The sequence below is a fragment of the Filicampus tigris genome, chromosome 7 (genome assembly GCF_054856515.1).
Source record: "Filicampus tigris isolate MCC_2025a chromosome 7, RoL_Ftig_1.0, whole genome shotgun sequence".
Classification (NCBI taxonomy): domain Eukaryota; kingdom Metazoa; phylum Chordata; class Actinopteri; order Syngnathiformes; family Syngnathidae; genus Filicampus; species Filicampus tigris.
This window is the reverse complement of record NC_141223.1, coordinates 18,257,673-18,284,238: the sequence shown is the minus strand read 5'-3', so window position 1 is coordinate 18,284,238 and position 26,566 is coordinate 18,257,673. Positions and strand designations below refer to the sequence as shown.

At 41.6% G+C, this 26,566-nt stretch overlaps 1 protein-coding gene across 1 annotated transcript in view; it reads left to right on the top strand.

Annotated features, from left to right (window-relative positions):
* The first annotated feature begins 1,951 nt into the window (after positions 1–1,951).
* The window catches only part of arhgap35a (Rho GTPase activating protein 35a), an 80,608-nt gene continuing 55,993 nt past the window's right edge, over positions 1,952–26,566 (top strand). Inside the window, exon 1 of the mRNA XM_086035029.1 lies at positions 1,952–2,636. The gene's annotated coding sequence lies outside the window, so the exon portion shown is untranslated. The remainder of the gene's footprint in view (positions 2,637–26,566) is intronic.

The window sequence follows — 26,566 nt, the reverse complement described above, 5'->3', positions numbered from 1 at the left end:
TTTTTTTGCTATAGAGGGCAAAACCACCACAGACAAACACGTTGGAAAGCAATATTGGACATACAAAGTAAATTATATTCAAATAAATAAATCAATAAAAATGACTGTTTCCTTTGACATACATTTATATTTAGAGAAACATTAGGTAAATCCGTCAATAATAATGATGGTGCATTTCTATTCATTTACATTTAAATTGCAAGTATGTCTCTTCGGTCATATGCGCCCAAAAAACAAGTCAAGTACTGAGATATTATATAGGCCTTATTTTTCTGTGTGTTCATGTTTGAAGTAAGACCACAATCTATGATTAAATGTTTTCACAATGAATAATTTTATGATCTTTAAGCAAAATATTAAAAGTGGGACAGAAAAGCCACAAATACCTAGAAATGACCCATAAGTGTAAGTGGTAAAGGTACTACTTACTTTAATTCAATAATCATTGTAACCGTGAACCATTTTCGATAGCGATTGTCCTTATATTTGGCTCACGGGTGAGGTGGAACCTATCCCAGTTGGGCGAGAGGATTCACAAGATCATGCAAACTCTACAAAGAAGGACCCCAAGCCAAGATTTGATTACAGAACCTATCTATTGTGAGGCAGATGTTTAACCGCTTCCATACTGTGCTGCTCGCCTGATTATTTTGCAAATCTTCCAGAATTTGATTAGATGAATACTCATAGATGGTTAGAGTTATCATTTTATGACTTATCTACTCTCTTTGTTTACTTTAAAGAATGTGTGGCTATACTGCAGAATCAAGGCCTCGGAATTGCTAGATGGTCTGGATGGGCACCAAGTTCAATCGGCCAGGAAGCTTGGACAGCATTCCCGACTGAGCATTCATTGGAATTAGACGGGGTGGAGGAACTGGGACTGTCAGGGATTGCACAACATTTGAGTGGAGGAATGTGTTGGCCCTTGAGACCAAAAAATATCTCAGATGCAAGTCCAGAGAAAGGGATGGGGTGAAATGGATAGGAAAAAATACAATGGAGAGGAAAGCTATCTTAAGTATTAAGAACATTGTTATTGTAATGGCTTTTCTAATTCAAACTAATAGTTGACCAGTGTTTAGGCCAACGCAGAAAGAAAAACAAAACTGATGAAAAACAGAGACAGATTATTTGATCAGAAACTTTGACCTCTGTTAATCTTGCTTTGTGTGACTGGGTCGTGCAAATATTGCTTGACAGTGACACGGTGTCCGATGTGATTGGACATGAGCTCGTGTGTTTATTCAAGCAAAGGTCAGTGCACTTTGAACACTAACTGGCTGTTTATAACGAAAATGTGTATATTGTTAGCTATCAGGACTCCTACATTGAATTACTCCCACTTTCAAAAAACATGTACAGTAGTGTGTTAAATACACCGAAGACTAATAGAGACAGGCCTGTGATTGACAGGTGATCTTCAGGGTGTATTACGCCTTTCGCTGTAATCCAGTTAGGAAGCACCCCATCTTCTTTCACACCGAATATATATATATATATATATATATATATATATATATATATATATATATATATATGTATAATGTTATATATTCTTTAAATTTTCTTCATTTAATTAAATTAATAAAATAGTACACACATATATATATATATACACAGTATATATAGGCACATTGTGTTCCATTATTATTATTATTAATTAAATATACATTTTCGAATACGAATCATTTTCATTTTTTTTCTCCGTTTTTAAATAATACAGTGGATTTCCCATTTCCTTCATTAGTTTGTCTCACTATGTGTCTATTAAAAGAAATATACGTGAATAATCCTTAATAGTGGATGGTTCTGACTTGTAAAAATGTCCTAAAATATTTCCAAACTGTTGAATTCTAAAGCTATGTGAAATTGAACTGTGACAACGCATTCTTCAACAGTGTTGATTAGAGAACGCGTGCGCCTTGTAATGGTGTGCATGAACCACTGGGCGAGACTGTCTCTCTGTGTTGGCCGCGAAAGAGGAGGAGGGATGCTGCCAGGAGTCAGGAGAAGGGCCGCCGCCATTATTGGGGAACTGACAAAAAATAGGACTTACCACACACCGTCACACATTTTTTTTTTTACCCTGCCAGCAGCTCAACAACACCAGCGAAGGAGACGGGAATCCAACCTTTTTTTTCTCTTCTCTCCGCTGGGATCATTGAATACAGCTCGCCCCTTTTCCCTCTCCTGGCGAATCTTTTATTTTGGACATAACAAAGGAAATAATAATTGCTCCTAACAACGTGGTGTCGAAGCAAGAAAGACAAGACTTCCGAAAGGACGTTTTTAAACCAGCAGACCCTCCATTCCCCCCCCACCCTTCCTTGTTCACAGGCGTGTTGAAGACGACTTTGTGCGGCGTTTTTTGGTCGCTTTTCCCCCCTTAACTAGGATTCAGTTGTTGGTTAGCCCCCCGGCACACGCACACACACATACGCAGAAATGCGAATGTGAAAACTTCAGACGTGAGCGTACCAAGTGACAAGAAATGGACTCTTAGACTCTTTTCGGTCCCTGGAAGCGGATAATAATCGATCAGTGGTGTTGGCGGGGAGTGTTTTTCTGTCTTTTTAAACACTGTGCGAAAAGGGAAAGGAGTGGACGGAATCCGGAGAGGAAGGAATGTTATGGTACGTAGACTACTTCCTTTTTAAATCTTCTCCAATCTGGAGTGTGCTCTGCCAAATAGTATGTGATTATCCTCGTTTGTGCCACTTGTTTCACAGCAGTTTGCGAATGTGACTGGGTGTCAGCCCTAATCAACCCCCCCCCCCCCCAAAAAAAAAGGCTTGTGTGACCCAAACCCCTTTGTAGTAATGATCACAATTCGTCTTATTGAATTGATGCTTGTGTATTAATTTCTAGCTGATTCATGGGAAGTTTACAGAGGAAGGCGCTCAATAAGCATGGACGTCATCCAACCAAACATTCAAACAATTGTTTGGAGCACAACACCTGGAATGCATTGGTTGTGTCAGGCCTGTAGATAAACTGCCCAATGTGTATTGGGTTTAAGGAACAATCAGAGGAGGGATTGCATTTAATTAACTCATGCTTGTTGTTCATATAGTCCAAACTGAACCACAAAGTGAATATAAGTAAGGTGTTGTTTGGTTTTAAGTTGTCAAATTAACCATTTTGGCACCAAACATCAAGAACTGAAACTGGTTAACCTGAATGTTATTATTATTAATCATAACAATAATAATGCATCAGATTTAAATAGTGCTTTTCAGGACAACCAGGCACTCAAAGCGCTCACAATGGATACATTGTTCATGCACTCACGTTCCTATTCTTATATTATATACCCACACCCCCCAACTTGCACGCATTTCATATCACATGTGAAGCTATGTGGATCCCATGTTTTATGATGATGTCGTGGTAGACTTGTGGGGGTGACCCATTGTTCACATTTAACATAGCCGTTAATCTATTTCCATCCCAGAGCCAGTCAACCCGCGTGTCAGGCTTACTGCAAAGTGGTCGTTGCCCCCGCCAGCCACTCCCTTTCAGCGTCCTCCGCTGGACATCTGGTCACTTAATTCCAGGAGACGTCTCTCCTACTGCCACACTGGATTGATGCTGAAAGATTTCAAGTGAGAGATCGGTGGCAGGTGCGGGCGTACACTGCTGTGTCATTGCCGAATCCGAGAGCGAAACAGGAACTTTAATAGCAGATGAAGATGCCAGTGTTGTTTCCCTTGTTAAATAAATCAGTAATCGACTAGAGGGTTATGATAACCAGTGGAGGGTTTGAATAGTGTACAAATGTACTTTGTGTGTTTACGTCCTTTCTGTAATGTGTCCTAATAACAACTCTAAATGTAATTTATTGCTAAAATGATCTTAAATCAAGTGAGTTCCCAATTTAATGATGATTCACCAGAGCATTAGCATATTTTCCAAACCTTGTTTCCTCAGATAGTGGCTTCCAATGCTCGAATGACTTGCCAGATGCATTTATCCACTTGAATAAATTAACACCACACCCCAAATAGATAAGCCACCGTTCTATATCCACATATTTACGATGGATTTAATTGAGCTTTTTTGCACATTATAGAAGAATAGTAAGTCAATACTCACTGAGGAGTCACCTAGATGATGTATAGTGCAGGGTTTGGGCTCAATCGATTAATTGTTTAATTCATCGTTAAGAATTCTGTTGCTCGTGAGGAACTAAAGCTCCTATCAGGTGAGATAGGCTCGAGTTTTCCTGTGAGCCTTATGAGGACCGGTGTTTTAGAAAATGAAGATATTCGTTGTGGAGTGATTGTTGTTTGATTGTGTGTGGAAGCAGTTGAGGTAAAACGATTTTACTAGATTGCTGTCTAGAAAAGAACAAAATTCACACAAGACTTTGCTATGGCACAATTCTAGGCATGCTCAATTCCAATTTTTCAGACCGATACCAGTACGAGTGCTCAACTCTTTGAGTAGTCACCAACACCGATACCTAGTACCGACACCACTCGTACTTTTGATACATAAAATTTCCCCCCAAAACAATGATAGACTAAAAAAAAAAAACGATATATGCCAATATAGCAGAGTAAAATGGCCATAAGAGGTCGCGAGTTCTGATACTTTGAAATAAGGCCGGGTACCAATACTAGGTATTGGTACTTGGTCATCACTACACAGCTCCTTTAGGCAGCATTATTCTGCTCAACATGACACTGGCTTGGAAACCAGACTTCCAACCTTTTATTGAATGATCCCTTTAAAAAAAAAACCCAAAAAACAATCAATTCTATATGAATGTTCCCCTTAGTCAATGAAGAAATTTTGTTGAATGCCAATTTTTATTTGAGAGCTAACCGAGGTGAAATAGAGTGCAATCGCAGTTTTGTGTTTCAATGGCGTCATTTGAGGGGCAGTAGACCAAATTACGTCACAAATAGCGATGTGAGACTACTTATTTCGAGCCTCGCCTCTGTACAAAAAACTGCTCGAGGCATTTTTTCTTGCCTCAAGCGCCCGCTTATTTATATGTACACTGTCAGGAAGAAGTCAAGCTAACAATTGTTCATGCTGTGCATGACAATAACACGCCACATCATTGCCTTGGTACGAGTTTACGTTGAAGCTTTTCACGACAGCGTGTCGCGATTTAACGGCTGACCTCATGCGTCTCGTCTTCCAGACTGTGTTTCGGGCGCTTATTGCCGTGACAAAGTATTGCTACCACGTCAAAAACACATTGTCCTGAAATAATGTTCACGCGCAAAGTAAGGATGCTAAAAAGAAAAGTACAACCAATCATGACTCACCTGATTTCTGAAGCAGAGCCATAATTGGCTGTTTCCTGAACGCTGAGCAATCATTTGCAGTCGAGTGACAGTGACAAAATGGCCGCCCCATGTGATGGATATGTGTGGATTTTGCTGCTTAATTCATATTTCACAAACGCAATATTAATCAGAATATCGTGTTTAGACTAGTGGGGCTGCAAAGAACGTATTATTGTAAAGAATTTGGGTCGCTTTAAATTTGAGTATAAAATGTTGATTATCTGAAAATGAAAACCAGTTGGCCATTCATTATTGCGTAGATGTTTTATTTTGTCTTCTGTATCTTCAACCAAGCATCAAATACTCATTTTGATTTTTATCTGAATTTATCTTATTTTCAGTAGGCTATCCGAATAGCAAATTATTCAATATCTGCAGCCTGCAGCCCTTGAATAGTCTGCTATCTTGGCCGCTTCAGAGCGCCTCATTGTCGGCCGTGAATGTGCACGTCACGTCGAGAGAGAAGACAAGATTGGGGTGGGGGATAAAAGCTAGTGGGCTGGTGTAGCAGCTTTAGAGCGCCTTGTTGTCAGCTATGAGTGCACGCACGTCACACAGTGCGGACGTTTATTTAACGCTGGCATTGCCACTTTAGAGCGCCTCATCGTTACATCATGGAAATGCCAGCAACGACCCGGTGGGATACTATACATTCCAGATACCCGAGGCTTTAAGCGGATGTATTTTCACCACTCAAACTTGCAGTTGTGTGCAGGCATGAGAAAGATGCTAGACAATGTAGCATCCACTTTCTCAGGTTGTAGCAGTGGTACAGTATTTGATTGACAGATGATAGTTGAGCGGGGTCTGCACACAACACGTTTTCATGTTTTAAAGCCTCATACTGTATACTTGCCTTTTTTTTTTCTTCTTTTTAAAGCGGAAGTCAACGCAAACATACTTTTTTCAAGAATATGTTCTATGCAAGCCCACTAGTTGAAACAGGGCATTCTGATAAATATTGCGTTTGTGGAATAAGTGTTAATCCACTCATTTTTAGCCATCTCTGGGGGCGGCCATTTTGTCTTCTGTCGACTGAAAATGACATCACAACTGCTCACAAGGACCAATCACGGCTCAGATTCAGAGAACAGGTCAGCCGTGATTGGTCGTTGGGAGCAGTTGTGATGTCATTTTCAGTCGACAGAAGACAAAATGGCCGCCCCCAGATATGGCTAAAAACGAGTGCATTTTGCTGCTTAATTTATAGTCCACAAACGCAAAATTAATCAGAATGTCGTGTTTCAACTAGTGGGCCTGGTGGGAACATATTCTTGAAAAAAATATGTTTGGGTTGACTTTCGCTTTAAGTCATTTAAATTTGGCAGGGGTCTTAACACTGCTCTCTGTGCTGCATGAAATTTAGAAGACTTTTCATTTTACTTTGCAGGGAAAATATTGTTAATTTAATTTTCCCCGTGGTCGAGCAAGGAGATGTAGTGAAATGCCCATGTTTGGCAGCATTTTTTGATGAGTCTCCCTTTCACTGTGCTTAATCACCTACCTTGGAAGTACAGTGGTTAGATACAATTCAACCCGCACAATATTTTCATAGCAGAACAGTCATCTCTTTGCTCGCAGGTAAAGTGTCGTAGCAGCTGTCGGCACTTCGCCTGATTGGGCTCATTGCAGCACGGTGGTCACACATCCAAGCGGTGTGCTCGCGACCAGCGTGCCTACTCACCCTTGTACCGTCTGCCATCGGGTCGTGTCGATCGAGTCTTGGGATTAAAGGGAGGCTGACTCTGCTTGTCAGGCTGCGGGCCAAACATTTGGATGCATACTCCGATTAGGAAACTAGAAGTGAGATTAAGTCCCTCGTTATCTGGACGGCTCAAAGTTTGGCAAGCAGGAAAAGCGGAGGGGTGTGCTCCCCTCGGATGTTTTCTACAGGATGAGAAATTGTGGTGTGGAGCCCTTTTAAATTCACATAGGTCTATTGTGAACAAGGTTGTTTTAGATTTGACTGTCACTCCATTTGAAAATTGACCTTATACCATATTACCGTGTAAACCCACGCTTTTGTTCTCGGCCTGTCACCTGTTCATTTGCGCGTTTCCTCCACATGAGCCTACCTGTCAATGCCATGCAACTCCATACGGTGACGGATCGCTTCCTCACTCATCAAAAATTGTGTCTTTTCCCTAAATGTCTCACCCTCTCGCTCTTGTTTCACAGCAGAAGCTTGCTTGTAAGTCAGCGAAAGCCTGCGTTTGATGGAGAAAGGAGCTAATTATAGCAGGCAGCTTTGCAGTTTGGTGGTCCAGATTACAGTCACTCTTTGCTCAATCGTGCCTTTGTTCTGGTGACCGATTATTAGGCAGAAAGAGGTGCATTCTGGGATGATTGCATCTGAATTCTGAATTAGAAAGTTTGACTGCCTAGGTTGAAATGAGGCTCTCTTCTCTCCTCAGTGTTCCAGCCTCTTTGCATTATACAATTTTGATATAAAGACCTCTAGTTTGTCCCCTATTCTACTTTAGAGGTACTTTAACAGAAGAGCTGAAATATGTGCCACGGACTGACCTCAATTCAGCAGTTCCACTTGTGCCTCTTGTATACTCCTTGGAACGAAAATGACTGTTAAATAGTGTCGAAACTCTTTGGCTTTATAATAAATTGCTCACCGATGACCGTTAACAAAAATTGCATTTGCCCTATACCTAGCCCACCCTATAATGGTATTGTTTTCCAATTCATATGGCATATTAAGTGCAATTGCTTGTAGTAAGTACGGCTTTTAGATATGATTAATGGTGTAACGGGTGGCTCCAAGGAAGTGAACACGATTAAAGTGGTCTTTTAAAGAAGACCCCACGGTGACACTGTTTCCGTGGTGGCCTTGGAGATATTAGACCAGGATGTAAGGTACGGAGTTGAATAGCGATTCCTTGATGTGAGAAGCCTGGGAACGATGGAATAATTCGAAGATTTCAATTCCAAAAAGGTCAAAGCAAAGTCTGTGCCTCGAAGCTTTGCTAGCATAATTTTTCCTCATCGACTAATTTTACTGCAGTCACACGCATCAGTCCTCTCATTGACATTATTGTTTACTATTGCAAAAATAAATTTTCATCTGATTATCTGTGTTTTTATCTGATTTACCTTGATTCGTTGATGGGATAATCTGTAGAATTCAATAGAGGATTGGCCGCCGTCAATGTTAAATTGACATTCTTTGAGTGGGAAGAAAATCAAATAAGTTCCATTAAAAACAAAATTACGGTCGAGTAGGGAGGAGCAATGCCAGCACACTGGACAGTACGGTGTCACATAATTTTTTGTGGTTGGTTATTTAACAATTTCTTTGCTTTCTTCTTCCTTGTATTGTGCAATGCCACATCGTTTGATGCAGCCATCGCCCTCCCACCTATACACTCTGCTCTGCAAACGCACACCCAGTGAGGGGTTACCTGATCCGTGCCACACTGAATCTTGATCAACCAAACTTAACTGTACCCTCTGGTGGGAAATGGCTTTTGACAAGAATCGGAGCAAGTGTGATTGATTCTTGTAGTTGTAAATCGGGGACATGTTGAATCATTGTGCCTTTCAGGAATACAATGCCTTGTGCAAAGTACTTGGGTGGTTTTGACTGCTTTTGTTCCCTTGATGCTATTTTTTGGCCCTGGAAAGGTTCAAATAGTTCCTTGGGGTTGAGTAATTTGGCCCTGGACGGTTTGCGTAGATTCTACCTTGAGGGATCCACGTGGACTCTGATTGTACCCCAGTCGGCTAGTCAGTTGTTGGAAAAAGAGAGAGCACGAGCAAACTGCTTTTGGTTTCTGCTTCAGGGCTCTGCTCCTGGTATGTGCCCTTTCAGCTTTGCACTCCGGGATCAACCAATCAATGACGGCCATAAGTAACTCTGCTGCTTGGCTATTGGCCACAGCTGAATTCCATGACTCAGCGTGTCCGTAGATAAGATGTTATGATTGAGCTGCTGCCAGCGAAATGAGGCCACTGACTGGAGTTCACTAGGTTGGACTTTCGCTGCTTTAATGGGTCACGGAGACCCCCTCAGAGATTGCTATGTGTATTTATTTATTTATTTATTTTGCAATGAACATTATGAGTGTATAGTAGTTGCTTCGATGCTCTGTACTTGTATTCAAGGATATTGTTAATATTGGACACATGTCTTATAGTGTTTCTTGTAAATGCTGGTTCCCATCACATGCTATCTTTAAAGAGTACACCTGTATGTTTTAGGCTGCCGTCATTTTATTCAGGTAGGAGTTGTTAGAAAGCTATTATGTGTAGCATAATATAACAATTTCATGTTCAGTAGGGAGGAATGCACTGATAACACTGTTTTATTTTAATTTCTTTCAAAGACCAATTTTGAATACAAACACAAATACTTACTTTGGAATACTTGCCGATACAAAGTACCAATTCTTGATATTGCCAATATGTCTTGCTATTGTGATGATTTTTTAAAATTTGAATTAAATATTGTTGAAAAACACGAAACACATGTTTTTTTTAATTGAAGATAATATACATTTTTGTATATGATATTGTAAACATAGTAAAAAATAAACATAAAGGTAGAGAGCGGTATTTGAGCCCGTGACACAAAGGGGGAAAAAGCAGCACCTGTTGATGAATGAACATTCCACGTCCTCTTGGAAAACTGCTAATTAAGTCAATCTTACGATAAATCCACTTGCATTTTATGATTTATTGAATATACCTGAGTTGTGGCTACTAGTACCATCACAATGTGACAAGAATTAATGCTAATTTGAAAGTGTGGGATACCAACCCACTATGAGGTGTGCTCTCATTGCTATCAGAATAAATGGACGTAAGTAAGTTATCTCATCATGTGTAATTTGCAGCACGGCATAACATTGAATTTCAAACAATAAGACTTGTCTTAATAACCATAGCTATAACTTACGCTTAGGAAATGCAGAGTAATATATGTTAGGCTGGTAAAGTATTGGGGTGAATGAACTGGAGTATTCGTACGAATGTGTGTACAGATGCAAAGTACGGACACTGATACTCGTATCAGCATCCCTTATTTTCAACATATTTACCCGCTGCCACTTTATTTACACTAAGCAGAACTCACAATCCATGCTGCCGGCATGTCCAAACCATATCCTTTGTTTTGATGACTCACAGTGACTGCAAAAAAAACCCCAATTGAATCACTGTTTTTGGCTGTCTGTTTTGGACGAAAATACTGAAATACTGTTTTGTCCATTTTCCCATGTCCTTTATCATATCTTGTAGATTTTTCAGGCATTATCCATAGGCTTGTGAGGTTCTATGATGCCATGCAGAATGTCAGCCAAAACAGATTAAAAAAAAAAAAAAATCCTGATTCAGATTGTGTGTACATACACTAATCAAATCAAATCAAATGTATTTATATCGCACTTATCATACAAAAAAATAACACTACAACAATCTAGATGAATTCCATTCAAATGCTTCTTTCGTCATTGAATATGTCGCTTTAACTACCTCAGGGTAATTAAAGCTGGTCACTTTAGTCACAGACTGGCAAACATCTTACAAGAAATGAGCTGCTGATACCAGTTCCTACAGGCCTGAAAATACCTCAGCCGACCCCATGCTTTCACATTTCTCCTTTTTTTTTTTCCCTTCTCTTTTGTTTCTCACGTCATCATCAGCTATTATAATTTGGCCATTTCGAGGGCATGATGCAGTGTAATTGTCAGTTGTGGTTAAGGACACAGAAGGGCAGCGCCTTGTCACCCAGTGTTTGTCTCAGATGCCACTTCAGGGGTTCTGACCACAGTATTGGCCCTTGGCGTGTCCCTTGCAAACACGTGCTGCGACTGTCTTGCACAAACACACAAAACCCCTTTTTTTGCTGTCATTTGCTTTTCTGAACATTGGTTTGACGCAGGCATTTTAACTTAGGAACCTTGGCGTTATTTTTGTGCTATTTATGGTTGATGCAAGTAACTTAAAGGAGAAGTCAACCCTCAACATATTTTTTTTCAAGAATATGTTCTATGCAGATCTACTTAGTTGAAACAAGGAATTCTGATAAATATTGCGTTTGTGGAATATGAGTTAAGCAGCAAAAGCCACCCGTTTTTAGCCACCTCTGGGGGCGGCCATTTTGTCACTTCTGTCGACTTAAAATGACATCACAACTGCTCAGGGCAGCTCACCTGTTTTCTGAAGCTGAGCCGTGGGGCTCAGGTAATGACTGAGATTGGTCGTTACCTGAGCCCTGAGCATTTATGATGTCATTTTCAGTCGACAGAAGTGACAAAATGGCCACCCAAAGAGATGGCTAAAAACGGGTGGATTTTGCTGCTTAACTCATATTCCACAAAAGCAATATTAATCAGAATGCTATGTTTGCAGTGGGCCTGCATAGAAAATATTCTTGAAAAAAAATATTTGTGGGTTGACTTCTTCTGTAAGGGTTGGTAACTCCATAGACAGGGGTGCATATAACTTATAAATTATTTTTGTAGTATTTGTGGTTGAACTTGGGGGGGTTGACACCACAAACAGCAGACACTTTCCCATTAATCAATGAGTTCATTAATCAATCAGCAAGATTTGCAAAAGCCTGATAATGAGTCTGATGATTTCAATCAGGTGTGTTGCCGTAGGGATAAACCTAAAACCGGCTGGATTGTGGCTCTTGAGGACCGGACTTGGCCACCCTCGTACTACATTGACTTATACATTGCTTAAGGCTGCAACTAAAGAGTACTTTAGTAATTGATTCATCTGTTGACTTTATTTCTTTTGACAAATCAGTGAATCGGATACAATTTTTTTTAATTCTTAAACCTTTATTCGAAAACAGGACATTATTTCAATTTGACTTGGCCGAAATACAAAAACATAAACCGATTATGATTCCGTTACGTTTTTGGTCAGTAACATGTTGAAAATAGGCAAAGATGTTGACAATTGTTTTCCAGAGTAAAAGCAGATGTTTCCAAATAGCTTTGATTCAGTACAAGAATAATCAGTCTGCTTTCATGGAAGACTAAAGAAATATAATTACTGTTGAGACTCGACAGGTTGAAAGTTGGAGGATTTGGACAATTTGAAGTTAAAACTAGGTCTCTAGACAGTAAATTGATTCTCAAAATAGTTGTCAGTTAATTTGATAATCAATGAGTTGTTGATTAATCAATTAATTGTTGCACTTTTACACCGTATCGCACAGCACTAACGGTGTATTTTCTCCAGTAGAGACACTTATTGATTCAGTATCAACAAATTGCGGTCTAAAGAAGAAAAGCATGACGACACTGGCATGGAAATTGAAATTCAGAACATTCAAAATAAATATTTAAGTCCCGGCTAAATCAACAAATCTTGACAGTTGAACTGCAAGAAAAAAAATGGAAAAATTGCCTGTTGCTGTACTGCTTGATAGAAACTGGTCAAAAGTGACCCAGTAAATCTGACTCCCCAGTATAACTGTCAAGATTGTTTCTGGCATCCGAGTGGTGGTGTGACAGTGGACATCATATCCTCCTTAAAGGTGGAAAGATAAGGTGGCTGCACATAGCTATTTGATATCACGGACCAGCAAAGCCTCGACACCTCTACATCGCTTATCTGACCTGGTCTAAATCTGTGGCCCCAGGAAAGGCTTACGCAAGCTCTGGCCTGATGAGTAAGCGCCTCCCAGGCTGCGGATGTTTGAGCCGGCCTTTATCGATCGCAGCGCCACTGCCTGTCGCCCAGCCACCACTTAGCTAATGATGTCCATGCCATTGTCTCATGGTTGGGAAAAAAACCCGACCATAAAACACAGCGTCTAAAATAAAGATGGAGGAATTCACCGAAAAAGCTTTGACCCAAGCAGTGTTCTTTCATTTGGATGGTAGAACTCTATTTACTTCCTGCACTCTCTCTGTCTCCGGCCCACTTTGTGTACTGGCAGCCGTCTTTGTGGTGCTGGCGGGTCCATCTGGATGAAAGAAAGACAGACCACAGTTTCCGACAGGCTGCCAGTCTCCAAGTTGGCCTGACTTTGACCTTGTGTCTCCGAGTCTGTCTGTTGTTGGACAAACAGCACATGAATGCTCCCAGTGATGACTCACCTGATTGAAATGAGAAAAAGGTTGTTACGGATACCGTCAACATTTTATTTCATTTTAGTGGAATGGAAATAGGCCCGAGTTAGGCTTGCAGGGTACACCGAGAAGTATCTTTACCACTGCTTTTACGGTACTGGTGTTTTAGCTTTTTGCCACGGTATCCTTTTAGTATCATAACAAGGGACTTTATGAACCATGAGTGTTTTCACATTTTTTGTATATCCTTGTTGCTCCAATTTACTTCTGCTGCAGTGCGGAGGGAGACCACTGCGAACACGCAGATCGCAGACGTGCTTGTATGCGTGCGTGTGTGGCTCTTACAGCCACTCTGACGGCTACCGCCCCAAGAATAAACAAAGTGACATATTTTGTAATGTAAAATTAAGATATTACCGCTAGATTTGTCAAAATATTTATAGCTTTGGATTATTTGGTTACTTTGTGACCCATACCATTTTAGAAGATGATTTTTGCCACGTGATTGGAACCAAATTTCGATCACAACAACTCCCATGCCGCCCTGCACCCGTTCAGAATGACTCCCACTACTGCTCTCATTTTGGAGCTCAGCTACATTTTAAAACCCAATACAGTAAATGTATTCCTCTTGGACTCTGTCGTCTGCTCACTCGCGGGATACCCCGAAAAAATGTCAGCCTCCAGATTGGATCGGGACATCCATAGTATCAAAGACAGAGTTTTGGTATCGTGACATCCTTACTCTGATTTGAGGTTTCGTGAGAATGACTCGGAGCTGGCCCCTACCCCACCCCCTCCCTCTTAATGCCAGAATTTCCCAGGATGCACCAGGGGCCCCAAAAGTCCATAGTTCTTATGTCAGAGTTCATTTCCTGCTGTGGGGCGATGGAAGATCCACCATTTAGTTACATTCCTGAGTCTCAGAAAGCGTCTATTCCCCTATCCTCGACCACTGTTACGTGCTTACTGTCACCAGATTCTGTCCCTGCTACTGCTGCCTTCCGTCTTCCGTTGCTGTGCTGACTTGCAAGTGTGTCAGAAGTTGTAGAGATAAAAGTAACATGGGTGAAGAATGTAAACAGAGTTGTTTTTGACAAGACGACCTCAACACACCACGGCTCGCGTTAGTCACAGTTGTCGGAGAAGGGAGAATGCAGAGTTTTTTTCTTTTATCCAATGAGGGAAAAGGTCATTGAGAATGCAGTTTGTCTGGTCAGGACGAGCTGGGCCTGTTGTAGCTGAAATCCACGTGACTGCCGTGTACGTGTGTGTGTGCGCGTTGGGGTGTGTGTGTGTGTGTGTGAGTTTGGTAAGTAAACGTCACCAGTAGTTCATTTCAGAAGGTAAAATCCTCATTTTATTTGTGCAGTTGATGTAGTGGGATAATTTCAGATTTTTCTGTTTGCAATGAGGCATTGTCAGTGTTTATTGTGCGCGTCTAAGAATCATGCAGTCTGTCAGTCAGTCAGTCACACAAACTGTTCAAACACTATTTTGTGTGACTTTAGAGGCATATTTTAAATGTCATTTAAATGATTAAAAAGCCTCATAGCTATTGAGATTTCCAACATAAGGTAAGATTTCCACAGTAATGAATCACGTTCAGAGTCATTGCCTACATTCGGTATATCACACAATAAGTCTTCATTAAAGTAAACATGAAGTCTATGACTAGTTATTGCTCTTTCAGTAGCAGCGGGTGGGAATGAACAATAGCTTGGGTTTTTTTTTGTTTCGTTTGTGCCGCCAATTCATGGTGAGTGCAAACAAAAGCTATGCACAAATGTGTAAATCCTTTTCTGGCCTTACATTTTGTCAATGCATATTCATATATTTTTTAAAGGCTCATTCCTCAAATCAGCCTGTAACCCTCATGTTGCATCGCAAATACAGATGATGGCGGGTAGTTTAACATATGTGAGATAATTTATTGCGATTTCTATCATGTTGGGATGAGCTTTTGTCAAAGTGTCGTTGGATGGAAGTGAAATGTGCGGCAAGACTGTTGGGGAAAATGTGCAGTTGCATGATAAAGACTGTTGTCGTTTCACTTGGGTGCAAAATGATTGGGGTGGGAACTAGTACTGAGAGTCCATTCAAAAATACAATTACAAGAAAACAATCTGGGTCTTTTTTAGCTGAGGTGTGACAAGCAGGTGGAGTAGATTGATTGCATCATGCTTCTGTGATTGGGAAGAATTTCTTGTTAGTGTGCTGTTTGCTTGAATGAACCGAACAAGTCGTCTCTGACTCGTTTCGCCTGCCCTTGAACTGCAGCTCCAGCATATGAGCGCACCTACCGTCAGACCCAAAGCAAACGCTGCGCGGTACTACGGAGACTCCATCCTTATTTTTTTGCTTCATAACTATGTAAATACATCCTCTACTTGTCCCCACTCAGTTTTTGACCATAAGAGATCCAATTCTGGGAAATTGTGCAACCCCGAGAGCATTCACGCGCAGTTTTCATCGAGGCCTGGACCGTTTCCTGCTCCTGTCTGTTTCTCCAGGGTTCATAGTTGACAGGAGTCATGGATGGATGATGTCAGTCCTCTCCTCATGTGATCACTATAACTCCCCCATGCCCCTCCCCCGCCCCCAAGGGTGCTTTGCGGTTGGGCAAAAGTGAGCACGGGAAGCGTTAATGGCAGAGGCTGTGGGGTAACAGCTCGCTGTTGTTCCATTTTGTTTGTTTGTTTTTGTCATGTCAGTGCTAAAGCCAGAGACACAGGAAGTGGATGTTCGAGAACAGTTCATGGCTTGAGTATGCAGTGTGCTTGAGCACAACACACAGTGTTGAGTTTGAAAAACATCTGTCCCGTGTTTCTTTGTTAGCCAAGGAGGTTATGTTTTCAGTGCATTTCATCATTAACAGAATTGCATAAAAGTCACAGATGTTCACAAAGCACTTTTGGAGGGGTAGTGAAAGGGCAAAGGATCCATGCTTGGCATGCAGCAATGCCACTGTTTTCACAACAAGTACTTACATTTGAGTTCTCACCGATGCAGAGTCATGGTACTTGATAATGCCTTTATGTCTTGCAATTGTGACGAAAGTTTTATTTTGACAAAAAAAAAAAAAAAATTAAAACACTAACCCCTCTTGAACATTGCGTATATTACACTAATCACCCTAATTTTGGTAACTATTGAAGTCACGATTATTGAAACGATCATTTATTTTTTGGCACAAAACAAGGAAATGTTTAAACATAAACAACAAATCAATTTCTTTGAAACACTATCATTATGTGCAAATGTATAAATTCACGTATGATTTCCTTGTTTGTAAACAAACATAGTGTATTGTATATAAATGCATATTCATATTTTTTTACGATTATGCCCATTTTGTAATCGTGGACTGTAATAATCGTAAAATGCCCTAAAATGTAATCCACCCTCCATATGTATGTTGCGTATGTTGCTTCACTCCGTTCACCAGACAGCAAGAGAAAATCTGCCGCCTGCCTTCTCTTCTCTGTCATCCTTTCATCCTCTCCCTCTCACCCATTGCCGGCTGCTGATTGGCTGGACAGAAAATGAGGGATGAGGTTTTGTCGTCTAATCTGCCATCAGATCGTCACTGATGGGCTTGTGCAGAATGGCTTTAGTAAATTACTGTTCCAGGGTAGAGCAAATCCTTTCTATCAGATAGCATCCCTCTCTTCACTCCAGCCTCCTTTCCAAGTCTTTCTCTTGGCTACGTCCATCATGCTTTGACTTTACCACTCCATCGCTACCTCGTGCGCCGTTCTGTTTTTCTGTAGCTATTTTGCCCTTTCCTTTCCGTTTGAATGTTCACGGGCTTTCATCATTTGAACACCTCCACTTGTGCTCCCATTGACGGGCCGGCTGAGTGGAGGAGGAGTTGTCAGAAAATAGACGCTCAGCGGATTTGGATCAGATGCTGTATGAGCCTAACAGACCATGTGTGACCAGTTTTTCAGACACCCTGGTGTGTTGGCGCTTGTTAACAAGATGGACCCGTCCTGACGGCGGCCATCTTGCCCACTCTGTTGCTACATGAGGCAGTGCTTTGGAAACTCCAAATTCGAAGTCACTCCCAGAAGGTTTTCAAGAAAGATGCAGCAAAACTGCCATCATGTGTGAAATCACGCAGGAAATCCTGAAATTTCTGGTGACTTCAGCTGATCGTGCATGTGTGTTTTGGTTAGTGTTTTTTGTGATATCACCACAGAAGAGTAACAGTAATGGCAAAGTAAATTATCATCATAACTTGGCTGGAAGTTATGGGGAAAAAATAGTTGTGATTTTGATTGATACTGAAATCATGATTCCTAAACAATTATTCATTGATTTCAAAACGTAGTATTTATTCCAATACCCCATAAAAAATCTATTTAAAATATAACAAAACAGCCAGAAAATAAATGTGTAATAAAGTAAAATAATATATTAAAATAATAGCAATAAAAAACAGCACCACACACGCACATGTGCATGCACACACACACGCACACACACACCCCGACACACACACACACACACACACGCACACATTAGGCGCAAACATTTAATATGCTTAAAGCTGATCTGTTGTTCGGGTGGTATTTCAGGAAAACCTATTAAAGGTGCATTTACAACACACAGACACTCTCACTGTGTTTCCACCATTATTCAATCCCATTTTAAAGTGTTGGTTGGTGCAAATAGGTCCTCGTAATACAACAAAACACTCTTAAAAAACTGTTAGCAGAGACACCTTTTGTCGGCTAAATACCAGTCAGTGATTCCCGCTGAGTCCCTTCCCCCAAAGGCAACAACCAGATGTTAGAACATGTTTGTGTGAAGTTATTGTCCAGTTTTAGTGGCTGCAGGGACGTGGAAGAACATGCAGCAGACCAGAGAGGTGATGAGTTGCAGGAACACCTCGATATTTCACCACCATTTCTATTTTTTTTTTTTTTTTTCATAGAATTATATCTTCTTGGCATTTCCACAGATGGTGTTTCAAATAAAGTAAATCGTAAAATCCACTAGAAATGTTTGTTCCCATAGGAAATAATGGAATTACAAATCAATTTCAGGGTTGAACTAGGTATTGAGTTGGGATTTACAGAGGGTTAAGAAATTTGTATTAATGGAGGTCAGATGGTAATGACACCCAAATACACCCATAGGCAAGTTCTTCTTTTGGATTAATCTTTATAAAAAAGCCAAAGAAAAGGCAAAATATGCACAGACAGGAGTCAATCCTTTGACACTTGTTGAGCTGACTTGCATGCCATATGCGGTGGCCTCGCGTAATGTCATGCATGACTGCGCTCCGTTGTATGACGTGCCAAAGAAAAAGCTAGTCCTTAAACGTTTTGAAGTCTGATGTGATATGTGTGATATCATGCTTGGATTTCAAAACTCAGAACTTTTGTGTTATTTTAGAGGACCACCCCAACCCTGAAAAACATTACTTTCCCTGCTGGCTGTTGGAATGCTACATTACACATATGCGACGCTAGAAATATGCCCGCCAGTGGCGCTCCAAATCCCTTTCCCGCAATATGGAACCCAGCTGTCTCATTTACCGGACATTAAGATGTCTGCTCATTAAAGAAAGCTGACCTGGTTGTTTGCGTGCATGCTAACATGCAGGGTCTGTTAATGTGGAGTGTAATCCAGTGGTGGCATACCACGGTGGTTTTTTTTATGTTTGGCGAACCCCACCCTTCTCCATCAAGTCTCTCTCTTGATGCCGGGAACTAAACCTGCTATCATCGCTAATCTCTCCCCGCGGTAAAGGCCATGCAAAGAATTTATGTCGGCCCGCCACAGGAAGAAAATGGGAAGTGAAGAACCGTTTGAGGAGGTTGACAGATAAGGCTCTTGTGCTTTCTGTGTGGTGCTTTTTAAGCCGTGTTAAGATGCTTAATTAGACATAATCTACAGGCCCCAGACTGAGGCGGAACTAATGAAGTTAAAAGACTCAAATCCCAAATCCTGCCATCACACTCTCCTCTACCCGCCACCATCCAACTCATAGCGATGCTTCCCGTTATGCTGCCTGAATCCACTGTCTTCCTTCTTTACTTTTTAACACCCGATGTCGTACACTGCACCATCATTATCAAGTACTTTATCTTAAACAATTAAGCTTAGCTTCGGTTTATTACCTCAGAGAACTGAGGCAGTTTTTGATCAATCAGTCAGCAGAGGACGTCGCCAACGCTGCTAGCCTTGCCCATCAAAGTCTGCTCTCATGACGAGGCCCCAACAGGAGGAGAGATTTTAGTACAGGATTGTCGGTGCAGAGTTTGAGACCCATGCTTTCATACAGGGGTAGGGAACTTCGCTATTTTAGATCTCTCCCTCCTCCATCATTTCAGGCTTCTACAGATCTTGCTAATGAGCTGATCATTTGAGTCAGGTGTGTTGGAATAGGGAGACATCTAAAGGCCTAGATAGAACAATGCGACGTTGGCCAACTGTGACAGACGCTTACACGCTGTGGCGTCGGGCCAGCTGTCGGCACGTTGCGCAGACAACGGCGCTGACAATTAAAGTACCTCGCACTTGTGAGATGTAATACCCCTCCGTACCATCAGCGGCGGTAGTCACTATTCCACATGGTTAGAAAAAAAACAACTGGAAAGCCATTGGCCGGGAGCAGATTATAAAAACGTAAACAATGCATTCAGCGATATTTTTCGCTTACGATGAAATCCCATGCGAAGCAAAACTTCACGCTCTTGACACAGTACTTAACATTGTCAACCCTCGCTCCTGCACTTGTAAGAAGATTAAGGCAGCAAAGGAGTGCTCACTGTTTATCCGCATTTGTCACTTCGTGTTCTTGCCCCGTGCGCTGATTCGCTAGCTAATAGACAATCAGAGATACCCAATGTCACGACTCATGACGCCGATTCAGCATGCTGAAACGCCCACCAGATGCTTCCTGACGAGGTCCGATGTTACGACGGTGTCCGCTACATGAATCAGACGGCGCAATACGAAACCCCAATGCTTACCGACGTTCGACGTCGGATTGGTCTATTTAGGCCTTAAAACAGGCAGGATATAGCTCTCGAGGAACTGAAGTTCCCTAGCCCTTCTTTAGTACATAACGAAAGTGAACAGCTGTGGTTAAGTCATCTTCCAAAACTCAATTTCAAAGGTGTAAGAGCCATAAGTGATGCAAAAAACAAAACAAACAAAAAAACTATGAGTTGACTAGTAATAGGTGGAAATTAATTTCCTTCATACAGTCATGTTATGGTGATTGATCGGCTTCCTTCTGAAATGAAACATTACAGCTCTAGATTTTGAACAAAACAGGCCTACTTAAATGCATCTAACGTATTTTCATTTGTATTTGTCCAAAAGACTTTCAATCTTGAGGTCACAATTATGCTGCGAGCCTCCCACGTACTCAAGAAGAGGTGATCTTGTATGACACTTTGACCGTTGATGTGTCCAAGAGAAAACACAGATTGGCCAGTAATTTATACATACATAGGTTTCTACTCGATAGTGGCCGTGTTTAGATGAAGGCTGTTTTGTCATTTTGATTGAAATAATTCCAAATGGTGATCTCTGGTCACCTGTTTACATGTGGCGTGATCTATTCCTGTCTTTCGTTTACATGCTCCACTACGTTAATCTGACCAGCTGTGTTACAGCCGTGTGATACGCGGAGATCGACGTAACCATCACATAATTTTTCAAGATGGATTCGTTTAATTTATTCATTCATTCATCTACTTAGCACGGTAGCCGTGATAATTTTAACGATTTTATTAAAGCAACATCATGATTAGAAACAACTGACAAGTGCGTGCGCCGGTCGCAGACGAGCTCTGCTAAGACGCTGCCATTTTAAAGTTACGATTTTGAATACCATCAGACACACAATTGCTGATTTAGAAAATGCTAAAGATGTACTGTATGTACTATTTTCTTGTCAGCAAAACCAGTGGCAGTTTGTAATCAATTATCCTCAAACATTCCCAGTTTATGGTTAATTGTTAAAGAATTTATTTGAATTATGAATTTCAGAACAAGAACCCTATTTGTTGTATATATTTGTAGTAGCAAAAGTCAACCAGTTTTCCTTGATGATTCCAATGACTGATGAAATGTTCTCCTTCCCATGACAATCTTATTACAACCGTCGTTTGCTACCCGTGTAGTGACCTTTTGTAAAAAATCATCGGCACACAGATGGGCAATAAATGTAGTGGAAGATGTCTTACTCAGTCGCTGAACTTGATGAAAATCGCACACGCATGCTACACAAACCAAACAAGCGACGATATAATGATGGCTTTGTCAGGCCAAGGCGCCTCATCACCGGCTGCTGCAGCCATGCAAATTCCTGACTCAGAATGTTGGGAAAGTGGTGAGCAGTACAACAAGTTAATTAAAAAGTTTTCTGCCTTTTAGCACATTTTGGTCTCTGCTGCACTTCAGCTTCCACAGTTTCTCTGTTGTCCTTGTTCTCAGTTCCTTGTATCTTCCCCATGTATTCAAAAGTGGATGTGTGTTGTTTGGTGACCCAATTTCCTTCCCTAATCTCACCATGGGGATATACACACTCGCCAGACACTTCTTAAGATGCATCTGTATAATGACTGCTGTATAAAATGTCTGCCTTTACAAAGATAATGGTCAGAATGTGTATCCAGTATGGCAAGAACAGTGATTTAACAATACAGTACTATTACTGTGCTTTAGGATTTTTTTGTTTGTAGACCACCCTAATGTGATGTTAGTCGAGTCGACTTCAATTAACTGATGGCATCATTGATCTTTTTTGGAGTTGTCAACACGCTGTGCTCGTTCACTCTCCCCGTGATCCTCGGTTGCACAGGACTCGCACCCTGACTCTCTCATCCGTTCGCATCCCTTCACTGTCTTGTTGTATTTGTTCTTAGTTGTTTTTCTGTGTGAAATTATCCCAAAGACTGGATATTCTCTGTCTCACCCTTTCCTCCTTGCTTGCTGCCATTTTGTCTCTACAAGGAGTGGTACTTGCATCTGCAGTAACATTAGGCGATGAGGAAAAATAATTTCTGCAAAGCTTAGAGGCTGAGATTTTGGGGTAACGAATTATTGAGGTTGACACACAAAAATTTGCTTTAGTGGGCCACATTTAATGACGTGGCTCCTGCACCTTGAGTTTGACACTAGTGTTTTTGATGCTCTCTTAGCTCAAGTTTCACATGAAATAACTGTGGGACTTCATACGCAGTGGTGGTTTGAACTTCTTTTGTGTGTATTTAGCAGAGCTGGGCAGTCCGTCCCTGGGCCGGACCGGTCGGACCCTCTAGCCCGGCCGGATGCCAATTTTTGGGGCTGAGGTGTGGTTGTTGACAAATTTTTAAAAATGACTGGGCTAAGCATGGCCGGAAGTTGATTTTAGTCCGGCCCACTAATCGGCCCTCATGCGTGTGACGTGCCCGCGAGGCGGCCAAAAATCATGAAAAGCTCGGTGAAAGGCTTCTTTTTAGGCTTCTTTCTACTCCCGCGTCGGCGCGGGCGACAACTGCTGTTATAGGGATTGTGGTATTGCGACCTCTTCTTCTACGACTCTTCTCTATAATTATTGGACGCAAATAATTATACAATACGACAAATCCAACCCCGGGGCTCGCAATGCAAGGAAGCACACAGTTAGGTAAATACTACTGCCGCATTTGAAGCGTGTCCACAGCGGGTTCGAATAGTGAATTAGCCAGCTAATGAGCCTTAAAAAGCCTCTGCCGTTAGCGTCTCTCCTGCAGCGACGTCAATCAAGGGCGCTTTTTATTTATTTATTTATTTTTGGGTCGGGGGGCGGAATGGGGCGGGGGTCAACAATGTTTATGAATATGGCCGGAGGGTCGCGGCCGGAAGGGTACCCAAGTCAAGGGTGGAGGGTTGCGGCCGGACCGGCAAAAACTGGAAAAGTGCCCAGCTCTGGTCTTTAGGAGCAGATACTTCAGCACAATTACAAGATAATGAAATTATTGTAAGAACTACGAATTGTAGTTCAATTCTTCATTCGTGCGAGTAAAAGGTTCATTAGGATCGAGCAAAGGTAAACATCGGCCTACCTTAATTTAGTTTATCAGCCGAGACTTTTAAGGAAATGTATCTCTGTCCACATGTATCATGCCTATTAGATTCCAACTTTTACTTCCCTTCTGCTATCTCTCCTTACTTGCCTGTCCCTCCGTGGAGGCTTGCCACTCGCTGTGATCACTTCCCCGTTGGAGGCGATATGGTTGTGCTTGATTAACTCTCATATGATGCTGTACGTAGCTTTGTTTAGTGCCTGAATGGGTGGTTGCACTGAGGGCATAGTAGTTGGAAGGATGAGGACGGAGAGGACATGGGTGTTGCGGTGAAGAAGGAAGAGGCGGATGCTGAATGAGAGAGATAAAAGCCAGGGGGAGGACATGGGAACAGGTGGGGAGGAGATAAATGAGAGGGGAGAGAAAGAGGAGGAGGAGGAAAGGTGATGGGAGGACAGCGGTGTCGAGAGGAGAGGTGAGAGAAGGAAAAAAATAAATGACCTTTCCTCCTGTGCACAGTGAAGATAACTGTTTAGAAATGCTGAGGTGGACAGAAGGCATATCTTCCACCAGTAGAGCATCTTGTGCTCACCTGCCTGCCTGCATTTTGCTTCTTTTTCAAAGGCAGACTTTCTAGTTTCACTCGTCTGTGTGGGAGTTCATGTTCACACTGTTAATGTTTTATTTCCCACAAATTGTTTTTCGTGTTAATAAGAGAATTAGAAAGGAGATCAATGCATTACAGTCTCTAGGTTGGCTGACTTCATTCTACGTTCCAAATACATGCACGTTTGGTTCATTTTAGACTCTCAATTGTCCATAGTTATGATCTAAGGCCAAATGTTGTTGAAAGTGTTCTGCACAATAAGTTTGGATTTATTGACATAAAACGTGATCTCATCATGGTCACCTCCACAAAATCAAAAATACCGTGGTGATTGCTTCTCCACTTAGACAGGCTGGAGTGGAGAAGAGCATGAATGCACACACGAACCCCGTTATATTTCTGACATTTAGCACGCTAAACCCGTGTCAACTCTCAGGAGGCAGACGGCGACTGGCAGCGAGGCAAGCAAACAGGCAAGCATGGATCTTTATGGATCTTCTTTAATCATAATGTTTCAGAAATCGGAATTTTGACCTTAACCCTAAACTTGACTGCATGTAAACGTAGTCACTATGGTGCTGGGGACAAAATGACGGAGGAGGCACAGGCGTCGTAAAGTCAAACCGTCGTAGGTCACGTACGTCGTAATTCGAGGACTTCCTGTATTTGTATTTCCTGCAAAGTGATAATAATGTTAATATTTAACAAATTCTGTTTTTTATAATACCTTTTGCCCCTTATTCCATGATATGCGTTTTTAAAAATTGGGGGTGCACATGAATTCATCACAAATTGACTTGTAAAGTAAATATTCACATTTCCACTGATTTTCCCCATGTTACTGATAAATGGGCGGAAGAGTGGAGCAGAGGTTTGTCAGGGAAAAAAAAAATTCCAGAATTACAAAAAAAAAAAATCTCTCTATCTCTTGTGAATGGTGCGCTCCACTGTGTCTGGTAAATGGTTAGACAAGGTTCCAAGTGTCTCAAGCTGTTACCATATGGGTGGCATGGACCAGGTGCTCATTTGGGTGAGCAGATTTGAAATTTCCACATCATTTTTACATTTGCAAATTCACACATACTCATGGTAGCTTATGTTGTTTGTCTACAGTCTAAAATTACACAATCTGACGCACTCTAATTTCTTGCTGCTGAGTTTTTTTGAATAAATGGTATGTAGCAGCTACATGTTGAGAAGTAAATGCAGGAGGCCCTCCATTGTTGCTGTTTATTAGCCTGTCTCGTTCCAACTAATGCGCCGTGGGTTTTCGTCCAGAAAATGTGGGTTATATTTTCATATCTATGCATGAAAAAACAATAAGTGTAATGCTATTAAAGCGTTTCTTCATGCCTTGCGAGATTGTGTGAAATTCTCTTCAGCCTGTGCCAGCGCATGCGTTTGGTTTTGTGGAAGCAGACTGCAGATGGAGCCGACTGAGTGTTGACAGTGTTGTCTTGTTATAGCTGAAGGGGTGCATGAGCACTGAGTGCCATGTGTTTGCAAGGGGAGGTGGATGCACCGTATTTTCGTTGCACTGTACAAGCAAATGTCTCCTATAAAATCAAGGTTGAGCACTTGCATGAAAATATGACTTGATAAGACCCTGTCACCCTTCCTTGTACGTTCTGTCATGCTGCCACCTAATAAGTGATTCGATTTCTGTCTCCTCTTGTATTTCTGGGTCGCTCAGACGCTCTCGCGTATTTTGTGTCTCGCTGTCTCCCCGTCTTTCCACTCCTCCCTCTCCTTACAAATGGTCTGTTTGCCAGACGACCGGGGAGAACACACACGTCTACACATCCATTCACACAAAAGCGGTAGGCAGAAATAAAGAAGGCCTTATCTCTCCTACCAGGGACACTTTGTTCATGTGATTGCGTGCTGATGAATAATATATGTGCGCGCACACACACTCCCACGAGTCACACTCTTCGATCGGTGATGATGCTGACATGGGCCCTTGTACAGTGGTGTGTGTGTGTATATGTGTGTGTGCGCTGCAGACTGTTGTCACTGTGCGGGGATGAGGACTCTCCAGGGATATGCTGATGAATGGCAGTGTTGTCACCAGTCAGGTCCAGCTGCCTTTATGCTGCAAGCTCTGCATTTTTTTATGTATGGCGTGTAGCAAGAAGAATGTAGTTGAAAATTGTAGAAAAACCCAAGGATTGCATTATGTATTAATGGGACTATTTTTGTGACAGTGGTGACTCGACCCCCCCCCCCCCTTCCCAGAGGGGTGCACTCAAAAGAATGTCAAATTCTGCTCTAAATGTAGTGTATATTTATATTTTTTGCCATAGAAACAGATTTTACCAAATGGTTAAAGCAGAAGTGGCCAAACATTTATTAAAGAACTTCATACAGAAAAATTGAATGCTGCAAACCGGCTAAAAACAATCTACCAGTGTAAGTGAAGATATGCTCAGTAATTATATATTGTTTTTATATGTAAACTTTAGGGTAGATCCTCCATTGTGTAGATGGTAAACACTGTAATGCAATGCTGGCAAACAACACGGGCTATGTCAATTGTGAATTGTATCAGATGATGCGAGCTGCTAAAAAATGGACAGCTAGCTGTAAAAA